The sequence below is a fragment of the Leptodactylus fuscus genome, chromosome 9 (genome assembly GCF_031893055.1).
Source record: "Leptodactylus fuscus isolate aLepFus1 chromosome 9, aLepFus1.hap2, whole genome shotgun sequence".
Classification (NCBI taxonomy): domain Eukaryota; kingdom Metazoa; phylum Chordata; class Amphibia; order Anura; family Leptodactylidae; genus Leptodactylus; species Leptodactylus fuscus.
This window is the reverse complement of record NC_134273.1, coordinates 81,650,544-81,673,048: the sequence shown is the minus strand read 5'-3', so window position 1 is coordinate 81,673,048 and position 22,505 is coordinate 81,650,544. Positions and strand designations below refer to the sequence as shown.

Sequence of the window (22,505 nt, the reverse complement as noted above, 5' to 3'; positions counted from 1 at the left end):
ATATTAACCTTTACGTCACAGAAGGTGATGCCCTAGCCAATCACTTCTGCTAAGTGCGGCGCCCCCATCCCAGGAAGAGGGAGCGGCTTGTGAGTGGAAGCGAAATTCAGTAGCGTCATGGTGAAGCCGACTGTGTTTGTCACCTATGGTTTTACTAAGGCTATAGGGGTACCCCGGGTGCCTGCTATGAAAGCACAGTGGCTGTAACTGGGGGGGGGGGGGGGGGGGACTGTGGTGGCTAGTAATAGGGGCATTGTGGCTGTTATGGGGGCATCATGGATAACTCTTATAAAAGCATGGCGTCTAATGGATAGTGATATCCTTTGTCTATACACGTAGGATCTCTCTAATGGATCCCTGTGGTCAAGAAGATTTATACACACACACAGACCTGTCCAGTATTAGGATGTAGGCCCACTATAATGGATATACTAGTAAAGTTTACGACCCCTAAAAAGCTTTAAAATGCCCCCAATATATCTATATATAAACCGCATTTACATAAAAGCGTATATCCAACTTGTATTGGAATAGTCTACAAATTCAATGTGATCTGGTTCCCTCTACTGGACGGATCATGTACTGCATCTTTTAATCTGAATTCTTTTCCTGTACAGACAGAACTCTGAGCCTGCAGGGATTTCTCTCCAATGACCTGAAGTTCCCGGCCGGGCTTTGGAAGTCAGTGATCCATACAATGGGATTGCATAGAGGACATTTCGAACATCTCCCTTTTTGTCACCTGGATCAATACAATCAGTCAAGGTGTGTTTGCAAACGTACGAAGCGCCGGGGGAGAAACATAATCTTGTTTTTCTCCGCTTGCAATCATCCTACACAACAGGAGACACTGTTATTATGATTTATAGGACGCCACGCTGATCTGCAGGCGCAGCAGTATCTATCACACCGAAAACAGGCAGCGATAGGGAGGCGCACAACGGGTCTCAGATACCAATTGCAGACTTGGCGACATTAAATCTCTCTCCATGTGACAAATCCCCATCGCTGATAATATGAGAGGGAAGAATGAATAGAAAAATCCGATTTGTTATACTTTTGCGCATGTGACGGCCTCATCGCTCACACTTAGAAAAGTGTGATAAAATGAGGAATAAACCAATTACAGGATTAATTTGTCTTTTAACTTAAAGGTTTGGTTAAAAAAAAAAAAAGAAAAACACAATATTGCAGTTTTCTTATCGGCCACTAGAGGTCAGTAGAAAAGAATTACTAACAACTCTCTTTGCAGCATGCTGAAAAACTGAATGCGCCACTTTATTTCCCATATCAAGACATATATATGGGGTTTTCTGGCCCACAGGTTTTATATATAAAGCCATATCAGACCCTGAAGCCTGAGGAAGGGGCAAGAACTCCAAAACAGCAGTCCAGATTCCAGTCCAGATTCACCACCTGGATCTCTGCAATGGAAACCAGAAACCACATGGATTTCTATGAGAACCATTCACCCGTCAACCCGCAAATTTCTAAAGAGAACCTTTTGTATATCCACAGCCCTTCCCTCAATGCATGTGAATCTGCAGAACCTATAGAATATATAGGTGCGACTTATCCATGTTCCTCATAGAAATTCACTGCATCCCTGATATTCTGGATCCCATTATCGTTAGCACTCCCCCCCCCCCCCCCTGACTTATGACCTTGCACAATGAGTATCTATGAAGGCGCCGGCACTTGACCACCTGAGGCTGATACGACTGTCGCCCAGACAGAAGGTTGATCTTGAATTTGGCTCCGCCATCATCTCTACTGGCCTCGGTAATGTCTCATTTACTGCCGATGAGATTCATATTTTACTGCCTGGAAGTGGGAATCCTAAGTAATGGCCTATTCAGTCCCACCAATCCCCACAGAGCTCCTTAATACTCGAGAGCTGTAGTATGAGCCGACGGCTTCAGCTCTGCATTAAGAAGTGCAGAAGGACTTAGGTGAAACACTCCATTTAGGAGCCATTAAAGAGGAGGCTCGCGCTACATTATTAGACTTCCTTCCTGTGATCGCCTGATGTAGAGCCGCCCTTGTAGTCAGAGGTTATAGGACTGTATGTAGACGGGATATATGGCAAGTGTAAGGGAGGACAACATGAAGATCTGTACATGCCCAACAATTCTCTGGTCCTTAGAAGTGACATAAAATATATATCACCAATAATCCCCCTATCACAGCTTAGTAAATATCTATATACCCTTCATTATACTCCAGAGCTGCGCTCACTATTCTGCTGGTGCAGTCACTGTGTACATACATTACATTACTTATCCTGTATTATACTCCAGAGCTGCGCTTACTATTCTGCTGGTACAGTCACTGTGTACATACATTACATTACTTATCCTGTATTATACTCCAGAGCTGTGCTCACTATTCTGCTGGTATACATACTGTGTACATACATTACATTACTTATCCTGTATTATACTCCAGAGCTGCGCTCACTATTCTGCTGGTGCAGTCACTGTGTACATTACTTATCCTGTATTATACTCCAGAGCAGCGCTCACTATTCTGCTGGTGCAGTCACTGTGTACATACATTACATATCCTGTATTATACTCCAGAGCTGCGCTCACTATTCTGCTGGTACAGTCACTGTGTACATACATTACATTACTTATCCTGTATTATACTCCAGAGCTGCGCTCACTATTCTGCTGGTGCAGTCACTGTGTACATACATTACATTACTTATCCTGTATTATACTCCAGAGCTGCGCTCACTATTCTGCTGGTGCAGTCACTGTGTACATACATTACATTACTTATCCTGTATTATACTCCAGAGCTGCGCTCACTATTCTGCTGGTGCAGTCACTGTGTACATACATTACATTACTTATCCTGTATTATACTCCAGAGCTGCGCTCACTATTCTGCTGGTACAGTCAGTGTACTGCTCCCGGGGCTGTTTGCCTATTACTATGGTGGGGGGACAATGTATTTGAGTGACATCTTAGAGGCTCATTAACCCTTACAATACTCTATCCATGATTCTCTCTGATACTCGCAGTACTGTCGTGTTCCTACCTGCTCTGGATCTGTAGAGCGCGGGCTGTGTGAATGCGGCCGCCTTGATGCTGTGGCTTGTGCAGACCAGTAATTAGTCCTACTGTGTGATCTAATCACTGTTTTCCTTAATTGCAGACACGTATAACCCCGGGCTTATTTCCCTCGCTGCTCCAACATGTTCTCCACCAGATCTGCTCATTGTCTCCTAATCGCACCGTATCGCTCATTGTCTGCCATCTTTTAGGCGGCCATTATGGGATTAACTACATTTTTGATGGTGACAATTTATTATTTTTTTTCCTTCAAACTGATCGGCTGGTAATTCGCAGTGCCGGCTGTGGGGTGATGGATCGATACCATGGGAGTAGTAGTGAGTGACAGATTGGTAGTAGGGGAGATGGCGCAGATGGTTCTGTGACCGGGGGGGGGGCTTATAAAAGTCTTTGCTATACTTGGAAGGATAAGATGACTTAAAGGAACACTCCAGGCAAACATGATATATTATGTCGTGTCCAATGCGGGTCCTGAGGGGGTGTAACAGGGAAGGGAGTAGGTTGTGCCCTGCACCAAGCATGGACCTTTTCCTTTAATGAAGGGTCTCTACCTACAGACCTTTTAGTCTATAAGGACAACTTCACTACCTCCACCAACTTAAGCTCCCCCTTTCCAGATTCCAGCACAATTGGAATTTTTTCTCTAGCCCCCACCATTCCTGAGCAAACAGCGCAGCTAGTTTGTGTCACCAATTTGCTAACTAAACTCCCTAATGTCCAGTGGGTGGAGTCAGGCAGGGAGGTGTGACTCAGTGCTCCAATCACAGGCAGATGGTGTTAGAGCTCTGAGTCACACCTCCTTGCCTGCTCCTGCCTGACACCACCCACTAGACATTAGGGAGTTTAGTTAACATATCAGGGATCAAAATAAACTGCACTGACTGCTCAAGAATGGCGGGGGCTAGAGAAATAAATTCCAACTGTGCTAGAACCATGAAACTTTGGAGGAAACCTGGAGGGGTGCGTTATGAGGGACATTGTATTGTATGGGGCACTAGGGAGGCATTATATTGTGAGAGTCAGGGGGATTGATTGGGGGTGGGGGTGAGGCAACTCATAAAAACTTTGCACAGGGAACCCTTTAAGTAATATTTTAGCCATGTCCCACAGTGATCAGCTATAATCCATGGGCAATCCCCACAGTAAGTGTTCAAATATCCTACAGCGCCACCACAGGGAGAATGAAGTATTACACTGGTCTTAATGAAATCAGTAGACTGTCCATGCAACACATGGTAGGGCCCTCTGGGAAGACAAAGAATATAAGTATTTGCATAAAAGCATCTTCCTCCTCCTCGGTAATGCTGATACATTATATCCTAGAAGTGACAGCACCTGCGCTATAATGTGACAGCACCTGCGCTATAATGTGACAGCACCTGCGCTATAATGTGACAGCACCTGCGCTATAATGTGACAGCACCTGCGCTATAATGTGACAGCACCTACGCTATAATGTGACAACACCTACACCATATGACACATTTTAGACCTAGGCTTCCAATTTTCATCTGACTTTCCAAAAATAATTTGATAGCGAGCAGATTTTGGCAGGAGTCCAGCATTGCTCCAGGGTAGAGGGATGGAGCGACCCCTGAGGTGGTCCTGAGAAAGGTATGTGACAGCTCAGGATCCAAATGAGGTCATGAAAGCCGAATCGGCAGCTGTGCAGGTCCGCGCATGCAGCGGTAACATAAGCAGGTTTGTGTGTAAATCCGCTTGGATGGGAGATGAGTTCACTAAATCCTGGAGGCTCCCGGTAATGGAAATCAGAGACTGCCAAGGTTGTGTGTAGAGCGCAGGACGGAGTCATCACTTCTATACTGGGCACACCGGAGCGCTCTAATGGCTTTCTTCATCCCGCTATCTCCAGCCATGATCCTTAATCTGTTTAGTCAAATTCTCTGGAAACCTTACAGTTTATCTACACCGGGGAGGCTTACGGGGTATGGAGACTTCTGCAGTCACTTGTATTGGTGGGCCGTATACATGCATGCTGGGCTTGGCTGGGCATGCATGTGTTCTCAATGGGAAGAAGGGAGTAGCAGATCATCACATCCTTGGAGAAAGTGGAGAGGCCGCCACACACGGAGGACGGTGAGCCAGTCGAGCCAAAATTGAAGGGTTTGCCCAATATCCCACGTTATCAGATTATGAGCGTTCAGATCAGGCTGGAGTATCAGAATTTCCAGAACTTTGTAATGCCAGATTTTTAATTTATTTTTTCTGTTCCTCCCCAAAGACGACAAGTCCACGAGTCGTCCTCTGCCAGCGTGCCACCAATGTGCCACGGTAACAGACTACAGGCAAACGGTGTAGTCAGATCCTGCAGTCACTGCCGAAAAGAAAGCAACTCTGCAAATGTTCATTATCCAAAATCCAGCATGCCCAATCCTAAAAGCAAAGTCGCTCCATAGTTCATCTTCACGCGCCATGCTCAATAGGTGAACCTTGGTAAGGCCTGCCAATTCCACCAAGACCCCGGCTGACTACCTAAGGAGTTTAGAGGGGAGATCCATCTACACCCCGACAGCAGAAGTTGGGGAGAGAAGGAAGGAATTGGGCGTGCTGGATCTCCAATCCCAAAATTTTGAAGGATCACACTACACTACACACACTCGTCACTGAGGATTCTAGATTATGGGAAAGGCGCCCGCCATCCAATACTCTGCAAATTGCCCATTTTTGACTCCGTTCTGAGTAGTCCGATATTCATTTTGTATCTATAGGGTAATCTAGATAGCGGAATCACGAAATCCTTACTATAGTAAGCTCTTGAAGGGTTAATTCTGGAATATACACACGAGGAGGGTTATTTTCGGAGCTGGACCCCGGTCCCATGGGGTTAATTTATGCCAATGGCTGGTTATTCTTTCTTCCCCCCCGGGGTAGTTTCTGTCTCGGTGAGATTTATCTGGAGGATACACCGGGGTTTCTTGGCAGCCTCCAGAGGACAATGCACAGACCTCATTAAATCGGACAGGGGGGCGGCCGAGTCCTCCGAGGAGCCGCACTAATTGTAGCCATACGTTAGGCAGGAGCACATAGAGCATTTACATGGATCTATAATGTTATCAAACACAACATGGTTGTAAAACGAGAACGCAGCCCCCCCACCCCCACCCCATTTACATGTGACCCCGTTTGGGGACAATTCTTTGCTGCAGTATTTGCCCACGGAAATCCCCTCAAATTTTTAAAAACTGTTGGAAATTTTTTTAAAATTTGATTTTTTTTTCTCCTTACAAACCTTGGATGAGACGCGGATCTGGCTGTAACATAACTGGCTGCAGCAGGAGCCTCCCCCCACTGCTCGGTTATATAAGAAAGACCCTTAGGTGAGCCCCATTCACTAAGAAGCAAGGATGGTACAAGCCATGATCCAGTGGCCATCATCTTACATGGGCCTTCATAGTCAAGAGTAGCCATTGAAGTTCTCAGTTTGCCTCTGTTAGGTCTATGGTGTCAGTATACCACACTGACAGTAGCATTGTATTCCTACGTGGAGCTCACAGTAAAAGTTCTATGTGTGTATCTGTATCTACTACAACCAGCTAATAAATAGTAATAATTCTGACTCATCCGCCCCAATTACCCAGGAATGTGCAGATTAGGAGATGACGTCGTCTTATTCCGCCCAGGTCTCACTGTATAGAATAAATGACTATTTATAGCCTGGAGGAGAATTGTATATAGGACGCACCTGAGCAATGGCTGCCAGGACACAACATGCCGAAATAGCATCTACCCTCAAACACATTGGGCGGTATCCAGTCACCCAACTTTCCCAAACTCCTGAATGGTAACCCAGTCTATTAAAATGACCACCCTTCTGCTTCCATATCACTGCACATTTGCTTGTCAGTGTCTGGGAAAGCTGGGTGATGACTTCTATAATCATGGCCATATTTAGGGTGGATAGGACAGGGCTGGAGGATGGGACCGGGCTGGAGGATGGGACCGGGATGGAGGACGGGACAGGGACGGAGGACGGGACAGGGACGGGACAGGGACGGAGGACGGGACAGGGACGGAGGACGGGACAGGGACGGAGGACGGGACAGGGACGGAGGACGGGACAGGGACGGAGGACGGGACAGGGACGGAGGACGGGACAGGGACGGAGGACGGGACAGGGACGGAGGACGGGACAGGGACGGAGGACGGGACAGGGACGGAGGACGGGACAGGGACGGAGGACGGGACGGAGGACGGGACAGGGACGGAGGACGGGACAGGGACGGAGGATCGGAGAGGGATGGAGGATAGGACAGGGATGGAGGATAGGACAGGGATGGAGGATAGGACAGGGATGGAGGATAGGACAGGGATGGAGGATAGGACAGGGATGGAGGATAGGACAGGGATGGAGGATAGGACAGGGATGGAGGATAGGACAGGGATGGAGGATAGGACAGGGATGGAGGATAGGACAGGGATGGAGGATAGGACAGGGATGGAGGATAGGACAGGGATGGAGGATAGGACAGGGATGGAGGATAGGACAGGGATGGAGGATAGGACAGGGATGGAGGATAGGACAGGGATGGAGGATAGGACAGGGATGGAGGATAGGACAGGGATGGAGGATAGGACAGGGATGGAGGATAGGACAGGGATGGAGGATAGGACAGGGATGGAGGATAGGACAGGGATGGAGGATAGGACAGGGATGGAGGATAGAGATGGAGGATAGTCTCAGATGATCCCGTTTCATCCTCCGCACTGCACAGATGACACCGGATCTGAGCAGAGACCACAGCGACAGACACGGCAGGAGAGGATAATTCGCCGCTGTGCCTTTAACAGAGTCATCACCATCCTGTGCGCTGGACGCGGTCCATGGCGGGCCCTTGGGGAGCGCCCGAACTTGTAACTAATCCCCTGTTTTCATTCCTTGGAGGATATCCTCTATTCATCTGCTTCATTATTCATTACATTGGATTTGCACATTGTCTGTTCCTTTAACAGAAATAAATATATAAGTGCAGATGTGGAGCAGGGCGCGGAGATTTACCGTCTGATGTCAGCGCACTGCTGCTCAAATATTGATGAATTAATAGGGGACGGCGGCTTCAGAGCTGGATTTCTTCAGCCTGATGGATTTGATGTTTTAGGACGGTGTCTGTGTGAAGCCGAAGTAATTGGGTCTGGGCGTAAGGTTATTATATAAGGGGACACTGCAAAAAACACAGGGCGTCTAGAACAGAATATGGCACCTGCTGCAAGTACAAAACTAACCCCACACCCAGAGGACAAGCTGGCCGTACCCTAGTCCCCCCTAGCTGGGAGCTTCACTCCGCATGTGCCCTTGTCTACAACTTCTAGGGCGTGTGCACCCTAACTGCAAACATGCAAGCACATCAGAAAAGTCAGGGCAGGAACACCCTACATCAAGGCGCAAGCGCAGGACATAACAGGCAGGGAAGAACACTACATCCTGCAATTTTCACTTTGGCCACTAAGCCTAATAATAAACTAACACCAACCCTGCAGAAATGGCCTCGTTTACACTATATACAGGATTACAATGGAAGATAACACCCCTATGGATAACACCACTGACCCAACGTTATATGTCCACTACCGACGTTACATGAAGTCATAGCTCATCTCCTCCACCTCCCTGCACAGAACACATTTAGAAAACTGTCCCATAGACATCTATGAATCAACTGACCCCCAAATGCTGTAAAAGCAAAGGAGAAGCTCAGGCAAGATGGCCGCCCACATAACAATGTACAGAAAATAGAGTAAGAGAAAATAAAATCACAATCTGCGAGCCAGACTAAGACACGGCCAGCTTGGACTTCTCTCTATATACTCTGTATAGGGCAGGACTACATTAAAATTGACTTTTTTAGCAAAATTCTGCATTTCCTTGGGCTAATCAGGAACCTTAGAAAGTACAGAAGCAGAATAGTCAGTATGGAGGTTCCCTTAGAATAAGTTTCTGCCTTCCTGCAGGCACCACTAGGGGGAGCTCAAGAGTTTACAACCTGCTGTGTTATGATAGAGCTCAATGTATAAAGAGTCTGCATTAAGCTCCAGAGCTCCCTCTAGTGGCGACTACAGGAAGATGGAGTTTCTATGCAGAGGATTAGGAGCTTTGCAGTGGCTGCATATTATTTTGGCACAGGATAGATACCTCCTATTAAATCCCCTCCAGATCTGTACACTGCTGTCTGCTAGGACTATATCCCCTTTACGGATTGAGGTGTTACAACCAGACGTCGCCATCTTGAAAATCCCAATACAGGAAACCGCATAGAACTTCAAAATATACAAATGTGCCGCAAACTGCTGGTAGGAATAAACTTCCACATCTGGAATGTATCGCCATAACCTTCAGGAGATGCCAGCTCTACCCAGATCTCATCCCACAACACTTTAATTCTATAAAAGCTTCGCTCCTCATCATACGGATTCACGGAGGAAGCAGCAGCGGCGCTCGCTTTCATCTGCTCGCGCTATAGGAACAGATCACTTACACACATTTTCCTTATGAGATTTAACATGATCGCTGCCAGGGCGGAATTGCCAAAAGGAGGTCGAGCTGCAGTTGGTTTGTGTATGTACATCTATATTTTCTATCTCATTCTGCATAATGGGTGGCGGAGTGACCATGAATCTCAGGTGCACCGACCCCTGTCCCCTCCTCCCTGTGAGCGCTGCCCAGTCGCGACCCAGGAGGATCCAAGATGGGTAATATCAGAGACTCCGAGGGGGGAGCGAGAGAACCCAGGTGGGGGTTGGGGCAACAAATGGACTCCATTGTTGACCACAGAGCCTCTGGCAAAGGACCCAGTAAGAATCCCAGCACCTCAGACACTGAAAAACTGCATTTAATATTAAAGACTTCCTGTATCTTTGCAGCCACCACTAGGGGGAGCTCTCTGCAGATTCATGCAGCTAGAACTGAACTCATAGTAAGCAGAGCACACCTGTATGCAGAGAGCTCCCCCTAGTGGTGACCACAGGAAGCACCTATAATCACATCAAAGCAAACTGATAAAACAGTGTATTGCTGCCCCCTAGGTCACACAGAGGGAACAAACCATCTCATACCCCAAGAAGTTATATAAGCCAGCCATGTCTATAGCCAATGTCTTGTGCACACAGTCCTGGTTTTATGGTCGAGTCTAACATGCAATTTGTTTCCTATAAATTTAGGACATTAATATCAAAGTGCAAACTCGCAAAAAGGTGTTAAAAAAAGTCAATAACAGGAGATAATTGACAGAGAAAATGAAGAGTAAGTGGCGAGCGCTGCATCGGGAAAGCAAATTACATGCCGCTTATCGATCTGGCGGTAATTTGTTTAGATCATGTTCACGTGCACTTATAATAGGTGGCGGGGCCGATAGAAGATGCTTCATGTAAACGCAGCCTCTATGTATAGCACTGGCATGGGGAAACTTAAAGGGGTTAAATCGCCTTAAGGCCCAGTGACAGAGGCAGTCGTAATGTTTGCCTGGGTATGTTCAACTGATTCAGCTGGACCGACCGATTTTCAATGGTCGACATCAGGTGCCCTTGCTAGGGTAACTCCCTATAGCTACACCCCTGCTAGGGTAACTAAGATTAGTAGAGCTCCTCAGGGGTGGGGCCTAAGCTTTCACAGGCTCCTGATTGGCTGACTCATGCAGCCTTGCAGAAATACAGGGCTTGTATGACTATATAGCAGAAAAGACATGGATGCTGATGGACCAGAGTCTTCACTGAACTTCATAAAGCCCCCACTGGATTTCTACTCATCTGCAACCCAACTTTCCCAGTAACCGATAGTTAAATAGACCTTGGCACTGCTGTTTACCGCAGTTTTAATCTCAGGCAATTACAAGTTCCCACGTAGAACCTAATTCCGGGAGATTTAGAAAACTGGGACAAAGGCAATGTCATGTTGAGCGGCGCAGCCTTCAGTCCGCTTGTTTCCCTCGCATTCTGCAAGACCAGCGATGCTAAGAATGAGTAAGATTGACAGTAAATTGGGGGGGGAGGGGCATATCCTGCTCCAAAGCTTGGAAAAGGGCACGTGAGCCAAATACCCAAGCGATATCAGAAATTCATGCATGGGTATAGCCATGAACTTGAAGCAAAGGAAAATGCTGACACAGGAGAAATACACAAGGTGACAGACGTGGAGACAGAAGCATAGCAACAACCTCAAGTCTTATCAGCATGGGGGGGGCGCGAGATACCGGAAGGTTGGGCTGGGGTCCCTCTTACTAATGCCGAGGACACAGGGTTATTTCTCTGCAATCATTTGTGCGCCCATCGCTCATATCTGCCATAGCAATTACCAAGATAAAATGGAATCCCTCTGTCATTTGTTACGTTGTCCGTCGCCAGGTCGCAGCGAGCACAAGGGATCACACCGGAGCCATTCATATCAATATCACAAGAACTGGTGCGGGGAGAAGACGTGTGGGAATTGAAAGCGGCCGATCTGATTTTATCCTTGGAATATCATTAAATAGACAGCGAAGTGTAGAGAGCGCCAATAATATGAAACTTACATAACATTCTACTTGCAGGCACCACTAGGGGGAGCTCAGGAGCCCAGTGTGTACTGTTTATACAGTCAAGTCAATAGCAGGGTAGGCAGTAAACCGAGTTTAAATCTTGCAATTTTCATTCTCTCCACTAAGCCTAATAGACGTAGCAGTTACCAATTCTTTAATGGTTCTCTTTGCAGCGGTTGACTTAATTAGGGATGAGGAAGGAGTCTGAACACTGGTCAAACATGCACCCCAGTACGCTAGCTCCATATATCAGGGTGCAAGCTCAACCACATCTCCACCCCCCATTATGGCGATCGTTTGGGGCCTCCCCCATTCGCCATTTCAAGGGGTTTTTCCAAACAATAACCATGCCAAGTTCTACTAGTAAAAGGGGGTTATGGGTTATTCCCTCTAGGGAGTTGCCACGTATGCAATCTCCGGATTCATCGAGGTCGTCTCCCCTTTTATACCTTCATGTTCTAACAACTTCCTGAAGACAAACCACAGACATAATGACTCCATCTCCGAATTGGGTGAGAACTTCCAGTAATTTAGCGCTTTTCCAGGGCTCTTAGGCGCTGATAGGGTTAATCCGCTGCATTACGGCCATACGCCTGACTCTACCTTAAATATTCATGCTGTTTATGACAAGGGCGGAAAACCCTATAGAATACAATGTTCCTTTAATTACAGAAAGCAATCCCCTGAATTATGTAGGAGTTCCACTTATCCCGGGGCGTCGCGGAGGGGACGGCGTTCATCCTGCCCGATGTAATCCACTTATTTTAATACACATTTACTAAGTGTCGCTGTAAGCTGGAAATGTCAATTCCCTTTATAAAGAGATTATCCCTTTTTACGGGCCGTGACAAATAATCATATAAAGGAAGACGTTACATTCTGTCTTACCCATGACGTGGGTCTGCACGTGGGCACCGGGCCTACTGTGGGCATCTAGGGTCTGGAGGACGCCCATATAGATGCATCATGATGTGGTTAATTGAATTATTCATCGCCACTTTATCTGGGTAATACCATTAGAACATTCAATTTGGTTTTTTTCACGAATGGAATGCAAAAAAAACGCAGTAAAGACTGACACACCGGCAAAGTAGAGGGGGTAGGGAGGGTTACTGCTTAAATGGATGCGACTACAATTCTGTGAGGGAATACAGGAAATCATAAGCAGCACCCGTGTGCAGACATTGGCCCTCGAGGGCCCTCCTTATGTGTCTGCAGGGTATTAAAAGGAAATGGCATCAGGTAACACTGACAACTCCTTGTGAATGCCTCCCTTGTGCCAGCTGTAGTCAGTCTATTGGTGCCAGTAAGCGCCCGGCCTCGGCCTCTCTCTTCCAAGCACTGATGAAATTTTTTGGCAGGGCTCATTTGTCCTTCAGTTCCATTTCAACTTCTCCGATTTTGCTTCTCTTAAGAGCCATTAATTAACATTCATTTACTTTTGTAGATCCACATTTTTTAATGTTATTTATTGGATTCTGACAACTGCTCTAGAAGGTTCCTGAAGATGACAGAACATCCCCGAGGACGATGTTTATTATGGCCGAGAATGGAACTTGGGCTGCAATACCGGTCACTGCCTATGGACAAGAGAGGCGCTGTTTGTGCAACTATACTCTCTAATCTCACACAACTCCTAAATTTGTGGTTAGCATGTAGCCATCCTAGATGCTACCAGTAAGTGCTGCCTCACTTTCTTACATACAAAAAGAATTTAGGCACAGGTAGTACTGTCTCCTTTTATCTTTCTGAAATATGGGCACAGGTAGTATTGCTCCCTTATATTCTGTCCATAGATCATATAGACACAGTGCTGCCTCCTGCTCCTTCAGTTTAAGTGATGTAGGCACTGATAGTACTGTCTCCTTGTTTTTTTAGTAAATTATCTAAGAACAGATAACACTGCCTTCCTAGCCGCTCCTTATAAATTATGGAAGCACAGATAGTACTGCTCTTCTGCCCCATCCTGTAAATAATGCAAGGTTAAATAGCACCGCTTCCTTGTCTCTCTCTATAAATGATGTAAGCACAGATAGTACTGCTTCTAGGTCTCTCACTATAAATGATGTAAGCACAGATATTACTGCTTCTAGATCTCTCCCTATAAATGATATAAGCACAGATAGTACTGCTTCTAGGTCTCTCACTATAAATGATGTAAGCACAGATATTACTGCTTCTAGGTCTCTCACTATAAATGATGTAAGCACAGATATTACTGCTTCTAGGTCTCTCCCTATAAATGATGTAAGCACAGATAGTACTGCTTCTAGATCTCTCCCTATAAATGATGTAAGCACAGATAGTACTACTTCTAGATCTCTCCCTATAAATGATATAAGCACAGATAGTACTGCTTCTAGGTCTCTCACTATAAATGATGTAAGCACAGATATTACTGCTTCTAGGTCTCTCCCTATAAATGATGTAAGCACAGATAGTACTGCTTCTAGGTCTCTCACTATAAATGATGTAAGCACAGATATTACTGCTTCTAGATCCCTCCCTATAAATGATGTAAGCACAGATAGTACTACTTCTAGATCTCTCCCTATAAATGATGTAAGCACAGATAGTACTGCTTCTAGATCTCTCCCTATAAATGATGTAAGCACAGATAGTACTGCTTCTAGGTCTCTCCATATAAATGATGTAAGCACAGATATTACTGCTTCTAGGTCTCTCACTATAAATGATGTAAGCACAGATATTACTGCTTCTAGGTCTCTCCCTATAAATGATGTAAGCACAGATAGTACTGCTTCTAGGTCTCTCCCTATAAATGATGTAAGCACAGATAGTACTGCTTCTAGATCTCTCCCTATAAATGATGTAAGCACAGATAGTACTGCTTCTAGGTCTCTCCATATAAATGATGTAAGCACAGATAGAACTGCTTCTAGGTCTCTCCATATAAATGGTGTAAGCACAGATAGTACTGCTTCTAGGTCTCTCACTATAAATGATACAGGCACAGATAGTACTGCTTCTAGGTCTCTCACTATAAATGATGTAAGCACAGATAGTACTGCTTCTAGGTCTCTCACTATAAATGATACAGGCACAGATATTACTGCTTCTAGATCTCTCCCTATAAATGATGTAAGCACAGATAGTACTGCTTCTAGGTCTCTCCATATAAATGATGTAAGCACAGATAGAACTGCTTCTAGGTCTCTCCATATAAATGGTGTAAGCACAGATAGTACTGCTTCTAGGTCTCTCACTATAAATGATACAGGCACAGATAGTACTGCTTCTAGGTCTCTCACTATAAATGATGTAAGCACAGATAGTACTGCTTCTAGGTCTCTCACTATAAATGATACAGGCACAGATAGTACTACTTCTAGATCTCTCCCTATAAATGATGTAAGCACAGATAGTACTGCTTCTAGATCTCTCCCTATAAATGATGTAAGCACAGATAGTACTGCTTCTAGGTCTCTCACTATAAATGATACAGGCACAGATAGTACTGCTTCTAGATCTCTCCATATAAATGATGTAAGCACAGATAGTACTGCTTCCAGGTCTCTCCCTATAAATTATGTAAGCACAGATAGTACTACAGTCCCATTGCATCCTGTAATGACGCAAGGACAAATCGCTCTGCTTCCATGTTTCTCTCCATCAATACAGGCACAGATAGTACTGCTTCAGTCTCTGCACATTGATATAAGCAAAGATAGTACTGCCTCCTAGTACCCTGTAAAATTAAGTGTAGATCGTACTTCCTACTCGTTAACTCGGGAACATACAGCCATCTGCATACAAGTTGATTTCATATGACAAGGATACACATGCAAAAGCCGTACATGATATATTGGGCCTGTTTTCCGTTGGGTCCTAGCTACGTCCGCTCAGCGGCCTGGGCACGTGAGCCCGGCTCCAGACTGTAATTTTCTGTAGTGGCAGTAATGACTAACAGAGGGCACCTTCTACATAAAAAGTAAACTGCGCGCTGGAATCACAGTCACCCATAAATATTGGGACTGCAGGCACTTTAGCTGGGAGACAGTAATGCATCTCCTCTCGCCGCCTGGTAAGACGTCTCATTAGGGAATCGCCGACTGATGTTTAAACATAAGATTACAAAACGCTGCAAACAAAATCTCTTTGAAAGGTTCTGGCAGAGCCCAAGCCCGAGCCCCACTATCCTGCTCACTCGCTGCCAGAAGACGAAAAATAATCATCCAGCTTGTGAAATTCTCCAAGTATGGCGCAAGTAATCTCTAAATCTGCAAGAGGGTCATTCTGTTACACACGGAACTTGGCATTAGAATGGCATAGGCCTGTCCATATATATTACATTACTGATCCGGAGTTATATCCTGTATTATACTCCAGAGCAGCGCTCACTATTCTGCTGGTGCAGTCACTGTGTACATACATTACATTACTTATCCTGTATTATACTACAGAGCTGCGCTCACTATTCTGCTGGTACAGTCACTGTGTACATACATTACATTACTTATCCTGTATTATACTCCAGAGCTGCGCTCACTATTCTGCTGGTGCAGTCACTGTGTACATACATTACATTACTTATCCTGTATTATACTCCAGAGCTGCGCTCACTATTCTGCTGGTGCAGTCACTGTGTACATACATTACATTACTTATCCTGTATTATACTCCAGAGCTGCGCTCACTATTCTGCTGGTACAGTCACTGTGTACATACATTACATTACTTATCCTGTATTATACTCCAGAGCTGCGCTCACTATTCTGCTGGTGCAGTCACTGTGTACATACATTACATTACTTATCCTGTATTATACTCCAGAGCTGCGCTCACTATTCTGCTGGTGCAGTCACTGTGTACATACATTACATTACTTATCCTGTATTATACTCCAGAGCTGCGATCACTATTCTGCTGGTGCAGTCACTGTGTACATACATTACATTACTTATCCTGTATTATACCCCAGAGCTGCGCTCACTATTCTGCTGGTACAGTCACTGTGTACATACATTACATTACTTATCCTGTATTATATTCCAGAGCTGCGCTCACTATTCTGCTGGTGCTGTCACTGTGTACATACATTACTTATCCTGTATTATACTCCAGAGCTGCGCTCGCTATTCTGCTGGTACAGTCACTGTGTACATACATTACATTACTTATCCTGTATTATATTCCAGAGCTGCGCTCACTATTCTGCTGGTGCTGTCACTGTGTACATACATTACTTATCCTGTATTATACCCCAGAGCTGCGCTCACTATTCTGCTGGTGCAGTCACTGTGTACATACATTACTTATCCTGTATTATACCCCAGAGCTGCGCTCACTATTCTGCTGGTGCAGTCACTGTGTACATACATTACTTATCCTGTATTATACTCCAGAGCTGCGATCACTATTCTGCTGGTGCAGTCACTGTGTACATACATTACATTACTTATCCTGTATTATACCCCAGAGCTGCGCTCACTATTCTGCTGGTACAGTCACTGTGTACATACATTACATTACTTATCCTGTATTATATTCCAGAGCTGCGCTCACTATTCTGCTGGTGCTGTCACTGTGTACATACATTACTTATCCTGTATTATACTCCAGAGCTGCGCTCGCTATTCTGCTGGTACAGTCACTGTGTACATACATTACATTACTTATCCTGTATTATACTCCAGAGCTGCGCTCACTATTCTGCTGGTGCTGTCACTGTGTACATACATTACTTATCCTGTATTATACCCCAGAGCTGCGCTCACTATTCTGCTGGTGCAGTCACTGTGTACATACATTACTTATCCTGTATTATACTCCAGAGCTGCGCTCACTATTCTGCTGGTGCAGTCACTGTGTACATACATTACTTATCCTGTATTATACCCCAGAGCTGCGCTCACTATTCTGCTGGTGCAGTCACTGTGTACATACATTACATTACTTATCCTGTATTATACTCCAGAGCTGCGCTCACTATTCTGCTGGTACAGTCACTGTGTACATACATTACTTATCCTGTATTATACCCCAGAGCTGCGCTCACTATTCTGCTGGTGCAGTCACTGTGTACATACATTACTTATCCTGTATTATACCCCAGAGCTGCGCTCACTATTCTGCTGGTGCAGTCACTGTGTACATACATTACTTATCCTGGCGATCCTCTATGTCCATATTATTAATAGTCCTCATGGCCGTATCCTGTTAATTCACCTGTTCACATGGAGAGAATTGGAGCCCCTGAGCTGATCCCTTTTACTAGACCCGGGCGTCTCTGACACGTCCACATCTGCTGTGCAGCTGAGCAGGGTCTTGGTGCTGAGGTAAATGCCCCCCTCATCATAAAGCAGAGGGTCATATTCCTACAGGAGATTGGGGGGGGGGGATTCTCTTTTACTCTCCCATGAACATATAGAACTTGCCTAGAATGTGTGAGAGAATAAGAGACGACCTTCCAGATGTAAGAAAGCAAGAAGATCCCCGAAGCTGCAGAGAGGCCAGAAGTAAGAAATACAGCAGAGCAGGAGGAGGCTTCATATTAGATGCTCACATGTCAGATCCCGGTAGTGGAGAAGCATGGAGAAGGGAAAGGTACAGGGGCTGCATTTATATAAGATACATTGGGAGCAACTTACAGGGACATAGTGGTCATGGTGGGGAGGCACTGTGGTGTGGGATCAGTACAGGATAAGTAATGTAATGTATGTACACAGTGACTGTACCAGCAGAATAGTGAGCGCAGCTCTGGAGTATAATACAGGATAAGTAATGTAATGTATGTACACAGTGACTGTACCAGCAGAATAGTGAGCGCAGCTCTGGGGTATAATACAGGATAAGTAATGTAATGTATGTACACAGTGACTGCACCAGCAGAATAGTGAGCACAGCTCTGGAGTATAATACAGGATAAGTAATGTAATGTATGTACACAGTGACTGTACCAGCAGAATAGTGAGCGCAGCTCTGGAGTATAATACAGGATAAGTAATGTAATGTATGTACACAGTGACTGTACCAGCAGAATAGTGAGCGCAGCTCTGGAGTATAATACAGGATAAGTAATGTAATGTATGTACACAGTGACTGCACCAGCAGAATAGTGAGCGCAGCTCTGGAGTATAATACAGGATAAGTAATGTAATGTATGTACACAGTGACTGTACCAGCAGAATAGTGAGCGCAGCTCTGGAGTATAATACAGGATAAGTAATGTAATGTATGTACACAGTGACTGCACCAGCAGAATAGTGAGCGCAGCTCTGGAGTATAATACAGGATAAGTAATGTAATGTATGTACACAGTGACTGCACCAGCAGAATAGTGAGCGCAGCTCTGGAGTATAATACAGGATAAGTAATGTAATGTATGTACACAGTGACTGTACCAGCAGAATAGTGAGCGCAGCTCTGGAGTATAATACAGGATAAGTAATGTAATGTATGTACACAGTGACTGCACCAGCAGAATAGTGAGCGCAGCTCTGGAGTATAATACAGGATAAGTAATGTAATGTATGTACACAGTGACTGTACCAGCAGAATAGTGAGCGCAGCTCTGGAGTATAATACAGGATAAGTAATGTAATGTATGTACACAGTGACTGTACCAGCAGAATAGTGAGCGCAGCTCTGGAGTATAATACAGGATGTAACTCATATCATACATAAATTACATTACTAAATCTTTATATCTGACTTTCCGTTCTACAATAATACACTATATAATATTTATTCTCTTTCTATTCTCTGGTCTCAGACATAACCGGAGTCTGCGCCTTGTCCTGGTACAGAGAGGGGCGCTGTTACTTTAAGTTGCTATGAAGAGAATTGTCCTATAATTCCTATTCTCCGGAGCTGAATGGGCCGCTGTTAAGATGTAATCCCCTCTCTTGTGTAGAAGTCAAAGGTTTTGGAGACTGGAAAGCAACCAGGCGTGAAGACTTCTCCATTGAAAGCCTTGGTTTCCCTGAGCGCAGGAATGTGACAAGTACAGCGCTGTGTGGATGAGGTGTAAAGAGGCTCCAGGAGCCCAGCTGAGTACTTTATAGGAAAAATGATGGAGAAAGCGGATGAAAAAAATATCTTGTGTTAGCGGCCGCGGCTCCCATGATAGAACTGCAGTGAAGGTCTTAACCTCTATGCTACAACACATTGCACCAGTAACTCTGCTGACAGTGTGTAATGTAAGATATTAAAGGATTATAACACATATATATATATATATATATATATATATATATATGGTCATCCACACCTTAGATTTCCCATTAGGGTATATGGGCAACATAGAAGGGATCCCGCTCAGGACTCCCTGTATTAGCCAAAGTTGGGTGCTAAAGAGATCAGCACCAGCTCTGGAGGACTCAGCACGACCCTGACTGTCCATTGATTTGAATGAGGGCCATGTAATACCCCAACTCTCCTGTAGTGGCCACTGTAGGATCTAAGCACAGCTGCAGGCAGGATTCACTGGCAATCACAGCTGATCACCAGGAGTTTTAGATACTAAAACGGTCACGTGATCACCAGCAGGTTCTCATTTAGAGAAGAAGTTGTCCAACTACCAGTCTAGTGTTTATCTTACAGGCCAGACAATGCAAAAACTGCACAGTCAGAGCCCTACGCTCCCAGTGGTGCCCAATGGTCATGTAATTATGGGGTTAACTCAAGACTTGCTGTTGGGGGGCAATGCTTCGGCCATATGTAGTAGCTGCCCTGTCTGGCCATGCCCTAAGGTTCCATTATAGTCCCAAAACTGGGGAGGGGGGGGGATGTCTACTAGATGGGTTTAATTCACCACAGACATTAAGAATGAGCAGTACCTGATCCTCATTTTCAACAAAAATATTCCCACTTTTTATTAATAAAATTGCTTTTTTTTCCCCCCTGAAACAGCGCCACTCTTGTCTATTGGCCAAACCTGGTATTGCAGTATAAAAAGAAAACAGGGTTGCAATACCAGGCAGTCTATGGACAAGAGTGGCGCCGTTTCTGCATACTGTAATCCATTTACATAAGATGATCTCAGGTTTCCATGAAGTCTGGGAAGAGAATAAAAAAAAAAATATATAATATATAAAAATTTTCAATAAATGTGTTAATTGGGGCTTTGAGATTTCTAAAGGAACAATCCACTCTAAGAAAAGGTATGATCAGCGAGTCTTTATTTAGCGCAGTCACACAATACAATGGGAAGAATGGCTTCCTGTCTGCGGAGGGAGTGAATGGATAAAGGGGTCTAAATGGAGGAAAATTACAGACAGAAGTAATGGAATTATAATTTGCAGCAGATATTATAACGGAGGGATTTACAGGATACAATGTATCTCAAGTGTCAGGAGGTTTTCAGAGTATTAGGACCACAAGTGCCACATAATAACTTCTTGCAGATACTCGTCACCCATCAGGCCTGTCATATCCTGTGGACACAATGGGCTCAGATTGGCATTGGCTGAGGAGAACCCAACCTCATCTCCGATGGCGCTCATATCCATCAGACAACCATGAAGGTCGACATTGGTTTCCCGCACTATTAGGGTGCATTCACACTACGGAACGCCAGCGTGTATCAGAGCCGTACACGCCAGCGTTACAGCAGGGCTGCCGGACACTTCCCATTCATTTCTATGGGAGCCGGCATGCGAGCGCTCCCCATAGAAATGAATGGAAAAAAGCAGTCCATTCATTTCTATGGGGAGCGCTCGCATGCCGGCTCCCATAGAAATGAATGGGAAGTGTCCGGCAGCCCTGCTGTAACGCCGGCGTGTACGGCTCTGATACACGCTGGCGTTCCGTAGTGTGAATGCACCCTTAGGTAGGTTTCCATACAAATGCTAAAACATGGTTGTGCCAAAGCAGCATCCGCTGATCCCGCCCCCGCGGTTCTACTGCACCAAGTTTAGATCACCATAGATCAGTTCAGTACAACAGTGCAGGGTGGGATTGTAGAGGATGTCCTATGTATGGCACCTACTCGTTGTACAAGTCTTACAAGGACCAGATCTTACACCCCATCACACCCAGGATCTCTCTCAGTGTCCTCAGCTCAAAATTCATCCCAACCATCACTGGCCAAGTGAGCCATCAACATATGTTCTCCAGCATGTTTAGATACACATGATAAAGGTCAGAGTTCACCCCTACATTGTTTCTGGTCATAGGAACAGATGAAAGGACTAAACATTAAAATGGTTCCAACAATGGACAACAAAAAATCCTAATGGGACCTCATTGACTATGATGGGTCCACCAGGCATCTATTGTTTTCTCTGTCACATCACCTCTGAAGAAGACGTTACCTAACCCTTGAAGATCATTTTAGCCACTCCAGGAGTCAATATAACAATACAAGCGTAGACCTCAGTGGCTCCTTCCTTGGCACAGTCCTTACAGTACATGGGGGTACTCACCATTTGTCCTTTGTAAAGTGTCTGAAATCTGGTCTCCCCTGTTTGTAGTCTTCTGAGCTGCAGAAAAAAGAAAGAAAATGAAAAACAAAAATGGAGGTTGAAGCCCAAAACCAGAGAAAGGTAGAACAATGCAGAATAATAGTAAGAGGTCCATTCAGACACTCCAAAGTGCATTCAATGTCTGACCCCTATGGAAAGCGCTGGTCTGTAGGATCTCGATCCTTTACATGAGGGCACACCCTATAGCACTGGCCGCCAATCTGCAGGGCTGTAAGGTCATGCTGGGAATTGTGGTTTTAATATAGTTGTTGCACCAGAGTTTGGGAAAAACTGCCCTATAGATTAACATACGACTGGAACGCTAAACTAAAAGTAGATCTACATTTACTGCTCACTTAAAGGGTTTGTTTTTTTCCCCAATCTTAGCAACTTATCCCCTATCCACAGGATTGAGGATAACGTGCCCGGATGGAAAAACGCCATTAAGAGGACATTTCACCACCAACTTG

The 22,505-nt window shown here is 45.1% G+C and overlaps 1 protein-coding gene across 1 annotated transcript in view; it reads right to left on the bottom strand.

The window, feature by feature from the left end:
- Positions 1 to 22,505, bottom strand: part of PLXNB1 (plexin B1) — an 84,324-nt gene that overhangs the window by 26,639 nt on the left and 35,180 nt on the right. Inside the window, exon 2 of the mRNA XM_075287474.1 lies at positions 21,997 to 22,053. The gene's annotated coding sequence lies outside the window, so the exon portion shown is untranslated. The remainder of the gene's footprint in view (positions 1 to 21,996; positions 22,054 to 22,505) is intronic.